At 40.5% G+C, this 11,998-nt stretch overlaps 1 long non-coding RNA gene across 1 annotated transcript; it reads right to left on the reverse strand.

Moving 5' to 3' along the window:
• Positions 1 to 4,028: 4,028 nt before the first annotated feature.
• Positions 4,029 to 6,479, reverse strand: LOC119905535. The gene is made up of 2 exons (XR_005444835.1): positions 5,560 to 6,479; positions 4,029 to 4,322 (listed from the first exon to the last, which is right to left on the reverse strand). It is a non-coding gene; the product is annotated as an uncharacterized LOC119905535 (long non-coding RNA).
• Positions 6,480 to 11,998: the final 5,519 nt, after the last annotated feature.

Here is an 11,998-nt window from a genome sequence, read left to right on the forward strand (position 1 = left end):
TCAGCTTCCATGTTCTTAAGCAGTTCAATGCAGTCCAATTGCGCTTCAACACTTGAAGACATTTGAATTAAGCTTTTTTTTTTATTTTCTGCCATGTTTATCAATTGTTTGTGCATTTCAGCTTCGAGCATTTCAGTTAAGCTCTTTTTTATTTTTTTGCAGTGTTTAGCATAATCATAATAATCCTGCTTCAGGATCTTGGCCAATCAGAACAACGCGGGCTGTTGGTGGGGTGGGGGGTCTTAAAGAGACGGGAGCATCTACAGCTCGTTTCAGACAGAGGCTGAAATGACAGCTTGCATGAAGGGACTGTAACCCAGAAATTTATTTTTAAAACTTCAAAAACTTTGTATCATTCAAAATGATACCAGCATTCACATCGCAATTTCTCCAGAAATCTAGTTTCCAAATTAAATGCAAAATTTACTATCATGTGAAAAGAGGACTTTGAACCACTGAGCAACAGTCCAGTTCTTTTTCTCTGTAGCTCAGATAAAACGCTTTTGACACAACTCAAGCAAATCCTTTAAAACTAACTGGATTATTTGAAAATGAGTCATAAATCTGAAACAAAGCCTCTTCTTCTTAGCTCATAAAAGAAAGTTTGTGTTTTGGAATACATTGGACAGTGACAATATGCTAATTTCAAACTATGGGACTACATAAACCATGGATGTGGTTGTCTGAAGCTGGATTTCTGTCGCCAGATGTGGGCTACTGGAGTCAAAGAAAATATCTGCAAAGAGCAGGAAGCCTGGATGGAGATGAGGTGGGACAAGGAACCTAAAGCTACCATCAGTGTTTTTAGCTGAACACTTTTTGTGTAGACAATTTACACGTGTGCAATCAAGAAAGAAACATTTTTTCATGTAAATTTATTACAGATTAGATTTTAGACTTTCACATAAAAAAAAATAAATAAAAAAAAACATGATTACATACGTTTCTGTAGTGAACTAACATTCAAGCTATACAATTTTGTACCTTGGGTTCAAATACAGCTCACTGGTGTCAAGGCTTGTCATAATATCTAAAGGCCGGAATCTGAAGTTTCAGCCAGTGTAATCAGTACATATTCTTTTGTTCTTTGGACTGCATAGGCATAAAAATGGTCATCAAAGTACTTGACTTTTAGGATCCTCACAAACATAAGAATCGACTCATTTACTGCCTGGGGCAAGATATGAATGACTTCACCAAACAAACGTTCTTCTCTATGGTCTGTTCCCAGTGGCAGTATAGAACCAGTTCTATAAGCCTGGCCATACACATCAACATTGTGAGACACAAATATGGTACTGGTCAAAGAAAGGTCAGTTTCAAGGGTTAACCTCAAGTTTTCTAACAAAACATCAGCTTTTTTTAATGACCCTACACTAACAAGATAGGCATTGGTAACATCTATTTTCTTAGATATATTATCACAATGCTTATAGTGATAGATCTGTTGAACCTGATGTTTAAAAGCCAATATCTTTGACACATTTTTAAAGTTACAAACTGCATGTGCTAGTCTTTTAAATGGATTGTGCTTGGCTTCAAATCGCATGCAACAAAGTTTAGACAGAGGTCCAAACAAAATCATCATCCTTTGGTAATGAATAAAATTAAAGCTGCAAGCAGTGTTGGGCGGGCCCTCGCACTTGTAGCGCGTCCGGGTGTGAGCCGGCTGAGTTGCACATTCTGGAGCTCTGCCGGTGCGGCTGTGAATTTGCTACGCGGTTCCGACGCCGCATGAAGGTGCTATATGTCACTTCCTGTGTCCCCTATGTGGAGCTACATAGCACTTGCCGCTATGAATATAAATCGGTATTGGTGTGTAGATGTCTGCGGGGTGGGAGAGTTATCAAGCACGTAAAGTTTGGTTCAGATGTGAGCATGTACACTGAAGTTACAACAACTTCCTGTGTCATGGCGAAGACTTGATCTTTGACGCCACGCCACGGACACACCCATTGACGAAAACTCGCAAATAGCACAACTTTTCATCTTCAATGCCTTTAGAAGGCACAGCACAAATTTGAAGTCGGTCGGACTAAATCCCTAGGAGGAGTTCGTTAAAGTACGAAGTGTGTAAATCATCCAAAAATGGCCGTAAAATTCAAAATGGCCGACTTCCTGTTGACTTTAGGCTATGGGTTCTTGAGGCTTTTTTGTGCATCTTGATATGATACATGTCCCCAGAAAATTTCGTACATGTAGGTTGAACGTGAACGAGGGGCTAATCTTTTCCAATTTTCTAGGTGGCGCTAGTGAGTCATTTTGCCACGCCCATGTGCGAAACTTGTAGAATACGAAATTTTTCACCGGTTCGGTGCATAAAAAAATAAAAAATTAAAAATAATAATCTTAGCAAATTCAATAGGGACCTCACACGGTCGTGCTCGGGCCCTAAAAATATAATCTTAGCAAATTCAATAGGGACCTCACACGGTCGTGCTCGGGCCCTAATTAAAGCTGCAAGCAGCGTTGGGCGGGCCCTCGCACTTGTAGCGCGTCCGCGCGTGAGCCGGCCTAGTTGCACATTCTGGAGCTCTGCCGGTGCGGCTGTGAATTTGCTACGCGGTTCCGACGCCGCATGAAGGTGTTATATGTCACTTCCTGTGTCCCCTATGTGGAGCTACATAGCACTTGCCGCTATGAATATAAATCGGTATTGGTGTGTAGATGTCTGCGGGGTGGGAGAGTTATCAAGCACGTAAAGTTTGGTTCAGATGTGAGCATGTACACTGAACAATAATGTACCCAAACAATAAAATAAATTCCTTTTATATTTCCCTGCCTTGTTGTTTATGTGTACATACAGAGGAAGAATGTGAGAACAGCACACATTTCATCGTTACTGTGTGTTAGAGCATGGGAGAACAGTGGATACTTTTAATACAGCCCACACCCCTAATACTGTGTAACTATAACAAGTAGAGAACAGAAGAAAAAGATGTTCTTTCTTTACAACTGTCTGCATAGCTTATTCATATTGTGTAATGAATGAAAATAAATAGGCCTACTAGGCTCCTCTCTACTTTGACATTTAAGATTAGCTTGTTTGATCCACCTTCATACACATGTGACATTACTGTACAACTTGAGAAAGGTGAGTTTTTGGGATTAAATTGACTTTATTAGCTGCTGCAGTGCAGGATGAACTCAGAATAGACCCATTTCTCACCTTATTATTCTAAATCATGCAACGACGAAGAAGAAATGCATAATAAGAGACTTGTCCAGACGCATAAAAAAGCCTCAAGAACCCATAGCCTAAAGTCAACAGGAAGTCGGCCATTTTGAATTTTACGTCAAATTTTGGATGATTTACACACTTCGTACTTTAACGAACTCCTCCTAGGGATTTAGTCCGACCGACCTCAAATTTCTGCTGTGCCTTCTAAAGGCATTGACGATGAAAAGTTGTGCTATTTGCGAGTTTTCGTCAATGGGTGTGTCCGTGGCGTGGCGTCAAAGATCAAGTCTTCGCCATGACACAGGAAGTTGTTGTAACTTCAGTGTACATGCTCACATCTGAACCAAGCTTTACGTGCTTGATAACCCTCCCACCCCGAAGACATCTACATGCCAATACAGATTTATATTCATAGCGGCAAGTGCTATGTAGCTCCACATAGGGGACACAGGAAGTGACATATAGCACCTTCATGCGGCGTCGGAACTGCGTAGCAAATTCACAGCCGCACCAGCAGAGCTCCAGAATGTGCAACTTGGCCGGCTCACACCCGGACGCGCTACAAGTGCGAGGGCCCGCCCAACGCTGCTTGCAGCTTTAATTTGGCTTCTATGTGAAATAATAATTCCATATCAGACAAAGCTGGACTAAATTTGAAAAATGCACATATGACTTTAATTCACTTTCCATAGAGATCACTCTATACCGACATGAATGAACATAATAAAATTACCCACCTACCATAGAGGGGTGTCAAAGACTTTCAATAATATAGGCAGCCAAACATTTATTAAAAGAAGAAAAAAAATTTAAATGTATAACTCCTTTTTAAATAATTCACGTGATGTATTTTTAACATTCACTTGTTTAATAGCCAAGAAAAAGACAACGTCATTTGATGGGGTTTTTTGTTTTTGTTAACTTTCTAGTATCACACTCAAGGCTTCTTAATTATTTCTGATTTGGAGGGTTTGTTTACATAAAATACCTTCAGTTTTCTCTTCAATATCCTTCAACAGATTGGACATTCTTGGTTCCAAGGGAGCCACTGATTTGAGTTTGGGAATGATGTTGGCCTCCCCCATCTTCGTAAAAAGAGGTCCGTCCTTCCACCTGTAAGTTTGCCAAACTCTGAGTCCAGCTTACACAGAGGAGAATAAAAACCCATTACAATCAACCTACCAAATATTAACAAACTCACAGCATTAAATCAGGGAACTGAAAAATAAAGCTGTATTTATTTCATATTTTGGCCACTTGGTGGCACCGTAGTAAGCTGAAAACATCTTTCATTTGGTGCGTTTGAATTCATGCGGTGCTGCGCAGAACTGACTTAACATAAGGCATGCTAGTTAAAATGCAGTGTTGCAGTGCATTGATGGGCATACATTGATTTATTTGTGGAGGCCCACCACAATATCAAAGCTGACTGCCATATATTGATTTTGAATTTAAATTTTTGTTACCATTTAAAATGGGTTGAAGTTTAATTGTAGAGCTATGCGCACCTCCCATCTGTGAACAGCCCCTATTCTTTGTCCACAGTCTAAATTAGAACATTCTAATGTGCTGAAGAAAGACTTGTTGCTGGCTTTTCTGCGCAGTTAAGATTCGCAATCGATGGTTAACGTTAGTTATCATGAACACTGCTGCACAAATCAGTCCAACACACTGCAATTTCAGGAACCTACCTTCAAATAAGCTATTAGCGATAGCTATGTTAATGTTAGAATACAGCTGCTTTGTGGAAGTTACCACGCTGTACATAGCTCCTAGTCAGTGTTGACTGCACGCACACTATGGATCACCTGCTGTGAGCAGTGCTTGAAGTGGGCTGGTACTTACTTTACCTTTTATTAAGTGTTCTTAAATTGTGAGAAATAAAAAGACAAGAAGTCATCTCTCCAATTAGTGCTAGCTTTGTAACGGAGCGTTCAGGCGCAGTCAAACCAGCAGCTGGCTTTTAAATCAAGCTGCAATGCGTAAAATATAGCAGCTGTGGATGGGAGGAGGGTTGACTTCTTGAAGTCAAAGATGTTGTATTTAAGTTTATGCTTTGCTTGCTCAACAGTGGTTTGATAAAATGCTATCAAAATACATTCAGAGAGAATTTATCATAACAAAAGCAAAAAATTCCTCTGTGCAGGAAAAACCCTGGTGTGACACAAATAATTTCACTTAACTGCATGTGGCTGTTAGCGCTAATGTTTGTGAAGCACAGTTAGGTGTGCATGTCACCCTTTGCTGGTACTTTGGAATTGCATGGTTTCTTTTGTTTTATATTTGCTGCACAGAAGCCACGCAATCCTTTGTGAGTTCATCCCATTTGAGAGGAGTGGGACTAAATAAGCCAGTCACCAAGGAAGGGAGCAACGTACCAGACTTGGCGTGTCCAAAAACCGTGGGTACTCATTGAATATTTTGGCAACAGTGGGAGATCCTTAGTAATCCAGGATCTGCGTCAGGTGTAGGTTTTCTCCATGCCTGACCGCTGAAAGGTTCTCAGCTGAGTGCCGCAACCGTTTAATCAAGGTGGCCCACTCATTTGTGCTGCTGGTGTTACGGGTACCGGGCAGCGGCACCCATAAGCAGCTGAAATACAGGAAAAAGGGTGAGACAGAGAGAGACGTGGTGTTTCCTTGCAGAAATCTCTGCAGTTATTTATTGATTTACATTTCCTTTATACCATCAGAATCGTCTTTGTTTCAATTTCTCAGTATTTATCAGTACCGTACATGCCTTGTCTTCTTGGACACATTGTTCATGTTCTTAAAATAACATGCAATAAAACTCCAAGCACAAAATTATACACATTTCACAACCATTTCCATATTCGTCTGTCCAAATACTTTTGGCTATTACTGCAGTGCAAAATACACTGGATACTCTGACGCCACGAAATATGACTCTTGACTCGCTGACAGTATAACAGTATTCATCACTAAAACATATAAATACATAACACCATTTCCAAAATATTCCAACATGCTACATATCGTTTATGGAGCCAGCCAGTATATTATTCTAACCTAAAACAGTGGAGAAGTGTGGCCCACACTAGCATCTTACGCTAACATGCTATTAACAGAGCAAACCGCGCCGCTATCGTTACTCTCGGCGGGCCTCATGTGAAACCGTATCTCCAAAACCTGCTCATTTTACTCTTATACTTTAACTCAACTTATCTCTCAGCATTCACTAACAACCTACAGCGATTTATGTCATGTTCTAACACATTACTAACCTGAAATACAGGAAAAAGGGTGAGACAGAGAGAGACGTGGTGTTTCCTCGCTGAAATCTCCGCACTTATTGAGGGAAAACAGCGGAGCATGCGCTCTTGATCATGGTCCCTGATGGTAAACCACAGTCTCACACTGCCACCTACTGCCGGGAGGCTGCTACAGCAGGCCAATCTTTCACATTTCCAAAGCCATCTTACTTGTTTTACAGCACATAAAATCCTCTTCAAATAAAGAAAATAAAATACAGATATACCTTTAGCTTATCTTATACCATAAAATCAAACACCAATGTGATTACACTCTACTGGGCATCACACTGGCATGCTCATTCTCTGTTGCATCAGGTTTCTCAGGTCCAGTGCAGTCATTGGTCACTTTTCGCTTCCTATAACGCCTCTGCCCTTGCTTGAGATTGCGTCTGAGGTTGCGGAGTTTAGTCTCTAGGAATCCACAGTGAGAGACTGGATCATAGTAATGCTCCTGAGAATGGAAGGTGATATCAGTGAACAACAATTTTTTCAGTTCTCCTTAGTGGTATGTGGGTCGCAGGCAAACAGATTAGACATTTGCCAGGCAATTTTAATTGAAACCAAAGGCTGTGGTTTTAGGCTATGGAAGATATATGTTGTAGAGTAGTAAGACCAACCCTTAAAAAATAATCATGTGATTAAAGTTACCATAAAATATACAGTGGGTACGGAAAGTATTCAGACCCCTTTAAATTTTTCACTCTTTGTTTCATTGCAGCCATTTTCCAAAAATCAAAAAAGTTCATTTTATTTCTCAGTAATGTACACTCAGCACCCCATCTTGACAGAAAAAAAAACAGAAATGTAGAAATTTTTGCAAATTTATTAAAAAAGAAAAACTGAAATATCACATGGTCATAAGTATTCAGACCCTTTGCCGTGACACTCATATTTAACTCAGGTGCTGTCTATTTCTTCTGATCATCCTTGAGATGGTTCTACACCTTCATTTGAGTCCAGCTGTGTTTGATTATACTGATTGGACTTGATTAGGAAAGCCACACACCTGTCTATATAAGACCTTACAGCTCACAGTGCATGTCAGAGCATAGTAAATCAGTGGGCAGGTAAGATGTGCATGGATCAGGGAGGTACTGTAGAGCATATAAGTTGGCCACCAATACCATATTGGGTGATGCCTGAAATAAATATCGAGCTTGGTTTTCTTCAGGGAAAAGATAAGTGGGAAGTGGCACTAAAAATAGAGGAATATCTTAATTCAATTAGTGGGAGTACAATGATTGTTTATACAGATGGATCTAGAGATCCAGTTAGTGGGAGAGCTGGATTCGGGGTGTATGTGGAGCAGTTAGGGTTGGAAATTGGTTGGCGTATTTCTAATGGAAGCTCTGTCCTCACTGCTGAATTAATGGCAATTTTATGGGCTCTATGGTGGATTGAGGAAGTCATTATCTGCTCTGATTCTACAGGTGCTCTAGAAAATTTGAAAGTAGGAAAATCTAAAGCCCGACCTGACATTGTAAATGACATCTTGAATGTGGTTTTTAGAACTAGGTTTATTTGCAACATCAGTTTTTGCTGGGTTCCCGGGCACGTTGGGGTGAGGGGGAACGAACGAGTGGATAATATTGCAAAAGAGAGCTTAGGAAGAGAAGTAGATGTCCATGTATTATTAGGGAGAGTGGAATTGAGAGAAAGAATTAAAGAGGGCTTAATAAAAGAATGGCAGAGAGGGTGGGAAAACTAAATTAGAGGCAGACACTACTTTTCTATACAACCCAAAGTTAGGAAGAGATGTTTATGTAATATTTTGTCCCGCAGGGACTCAGTTAAAATGTGCAGATTGAGGTTGGGGCACTGTGGATTAAATTATTCTTTGTGCATGGTAGGGAAGCATGTTTCGGGCTTGTGTGAATGTGGGAGTGTTGAGACAGTGGGGCATGTTTTCCTGGAATGCAGAAAGTATAGGGCAGAAAGAAATGTACTCGTTAATAAACTGTCAGGACTTGGAGTTGAGGCTTTTTCTGTTTTATCTTTGTTTGGGCACAGTGACGAGCATAAACTGATCTCCAAGGCAGTCCTTCAATTCTTGCATGACACAGGACTGTATGTAAGAATTTAGTTCAAACTTTGACCTGTGGAGGGCAGTAATACGCTCATAGGCGTCCATACTTCCGGAATCTTACAAGAAGAAGAAGAAGAAGAAGAAGAAGAAGTGCATGTCAGAGCAAATGAGAATCATGAGGTCAAAGGAACTGCCTGAAGAGCTCAGAGACAGAATTGTGGCAAGGCACAGATCTGGCCAAGGTTACAAAAAAATTTCTGCTGCACTTAAGGGTCCTAAGAGCACAGTGGCCTCCATAATCCTCAAATGGAAGACGTTTGGGACGACCAGAACCCTTCCTAGAGCTGGCCGTCCGGCCAAACTGAGCTATCGGGGGAGAAGAGCCTTGGTGAGAGAGGTAAAGAAGAACCCAAAGGTCACTGTGGCTGAGCTCCAGAGATGCAGTCAGGAGATGGGAGAAAGTTGTAGTAAGTCAACCATCACTGCAGCAATCCACCAGTCGGGGCTTTATGGCAGAGTGGCCCGACGGAAGCCTCTCCTCAGTGCAAGACACATGAAAGCCCGCATGGAGTTTGCTAAAAAACACCTGAAGGACTCCAAGATGGTGATAAATAAGATCCTCTGGTCTGATGACACCAAGATAGAACTTTTTGGCCTTAATTCTAAGCGGTATGTGTGGAGAACACCAGGCACTGCTCATCACCTGTCCAATACAGTCTCAACAGTGAAGCATGGTGGTGGCAGCATCATGCTGTGGGGGTGTTTTTCAGCTGCAGGGACAGGACGACTGGAAAAGGTTTTCGTCCAGGATATCCCTGTACTTGGCCGCATTCATCTTTCCCTCGATTGCAACCAGAGTGCTCTGGACCTCAGACTGGGCCGAAGGTTTACCTTCCAACAAGACAATGACCCTAAGCACACCGCTAAAATAACGAAGGAGTGGCTTCACAACAACTCCGTGGCTGTTCTTGAATGGCCCAGCCAGAGCCCTGACTTAAACCCAATTAAGCATCTCTGGAGAGACCTGAAAATGGCTGTCCACCAACGTTTACCATCCAACCTGACAGAACTGGAGAGGATCTGCAAGGAGGAATGGCAGAGGATACCCAAATCCAGATGTGAAAAACTTGTTGCATCTTTCCCAAAACGACTCATTGCTGTATTAGATCAAAAGGGTGCTTCTACTAAATACTGAGCAAAGGGTCTGAATACTTATGACCATGTGATATTTCAGTTTTTCTTTTTTAATAAATTTGCAAAAATTTCTACATTTCTGTTTTTTTTTCTGTCAAGATGGGGTGCTGAGTGTACATTACTGAGAAATAAAATGAACTTTTTTGATTTTTGGAAAATGGCTGCAATGAAACAAAGAGTGAAAAATTTAAAGGGGTCTGAATACTTTCCGTACCCACTGTAGATATATGATTATCTTCACCTACAAAACACTCAGGATACTGCACTGATCTGATGACCTCTTGAAGCACAGTAAGTTCAACAATGTATTCTGGAGCCTTATGGTGTAATTAATATTATTTTAAAAAAATCAATTCTAAAACAAACTGGGAACCAGTATAATAATGCCAAAATCATGTGCAGCATTTGGTTTGTTAGAAGCTTGGCAGCAGAGTTTTATTCTAAATTAGACTGAAGAGGAGCGCGGAATTTACATTACAAAAATACTAGTACTTAAAAACTATTACACAAACTACTACTTACAAATTCATCCCCTTGTCCCCCTACTCTGACACTGAAGGTGGTGATGATGCTTTTCGCTATAGCCAGCTTGTCTGCACTAAGAGAATAACTAGAAAATAGGACAAAAACATTGCCAATTCCTCAATCAGTGACACAGGAATACTGTTGTTTTTGTTTAAGTGCAAAATATTTTTTTGGCATATTCATGCCAAAGTGTGGTATGGTGCAATAATAATAAACATTTTAGAGCATGTTTCCAAACAATGTAACAAAGTGCCTTTACATGAGCAAAGACAATAAAACACATCAAACAACTGACCAGATAAGGTAAAAAAAAGAAACTTACTTACAAAATTAAGAAAAATAGATACTTACAAACCACACCTCTCCACCAAATCTCCTATGCACGTCTTCAGAAGGAGCTTCTTCAATGGCACTGACAGGATACCTGTAGTCTCATACTCTGTAAGAATCTGTGGGGCTTTTTTCTGAAGTAGTGACTGTAGGGACTGACTGTGTTCTTCTGTGTTAGTGGTAGGCTGTGTAGAGGCAACAAGAGATACATCTTATTGCAGTCATATTCACATATTGACAAACAGTTTCAACAGAACTTAGAGGCAAAGCATTTACTCAAGAAGGCTATTTCCTATTTTAAGTACATACTGGTCATTCATCGACAACTTACCAGGGTTTTTCCTGGCTCAGAATGGGGCTATGGGGGGTGACTTTGCGCGACAGTAAGCATGGCTGGTACATAACATACACTAAAGGCAATGACTTAACCTTATGACCGAAATATACGCATTTTCTTTTCATTTCTGACCATTTGATAAACAAAGTATATCCACAACCTGGAGGAGTAAAGGTATACAAGTAAAGTATAATGTTAGTATAATAATATATTTACAGGTTACACTTGATTTGAATAATTTGCCTACAGATAGTTTATTAGTTGAGATTCAGCTGTTTCACTAATAAAACCTTTCTCTGATATTAGCCTACACCACTGTGGTTAAGGTTTGATTAGTGCTATTGTTTGTGTATTCATTATAATTTCAGATCATAGTAGGCTATAGTCTACTATGATCTACTACTATACTATAACTTACCATTAGTAGCCTAATATTAATTCCAGTTGGACAAAACCGCAGTTTCATTTTTGTAGGTTGTTCACAATCAGTTATTGTGCAAGACAAATGCTCTACTTGGTGTTCAGTCTCTCATTCGTTTATGCAAAGTAGCCTACTAACTCGTCAATAATAATAACCGTGCATACAGAACAAGGAGTTCAGCATTTCTAAAGTTTGCTGTAGTGCCTCAACATTATTTTAATGTCCCGCCTACTCCAGGCTGTGATTGGTTGGTTCGCGAAAAGTGACTTTGACTAGCCTGATGTACACGGCTGCATGAAAGGCAGGTGAGAGTCACGCTGTGTCCAGAAAACTGGACTTGGAGAGGGCAGAGAAGAGTACTGGTGCCGGTACGCCAAAGACTAAAAGGTAAAAGTGGCAGTACCGGTGAATACCAGCACACTTCAAGCACAAACGGCTTTTATATTGTGAGAAATAACAGGAAGTCATCTCTCCAGGTAGCGCAAGCTCTGCTTTCGTAGAGGAGCATTCAGGCACAGTCAAACCAATGCAGCAGCTGGTTTATTAACCCAACGCCAGCTGCATGTGTAAAAAAAACAAAACCGATGTTGATGAGAGGCGACTGCTGGAAGTCAAGACATCGTATTTAAGTTTATTTTCTGCTTACTCAACAGTTGTTTGATAAATGGCTATTAAAACACGTATGAGAATATTTGAAACTCTTTGTTTCA

This window comes from Micropterus salmoides, unplaced genomic scaffold (assembly GCF_014851395.1).
Source record: "Micropterus salmoides isolate LMB-PRFRI ecotype aquatic unplaced genomic scaffold, ASM1485139v1 Ms_hic_scaffold_1, whole genome shotgun sequence".
In the NCBI taxonomy this organism is placed as follows: Eukaryota; Metazoa; Chordata; class Actinopteri; order Centrarchiformes; family Centrarchidae; genus Micropterus; species Micropterus salmoides.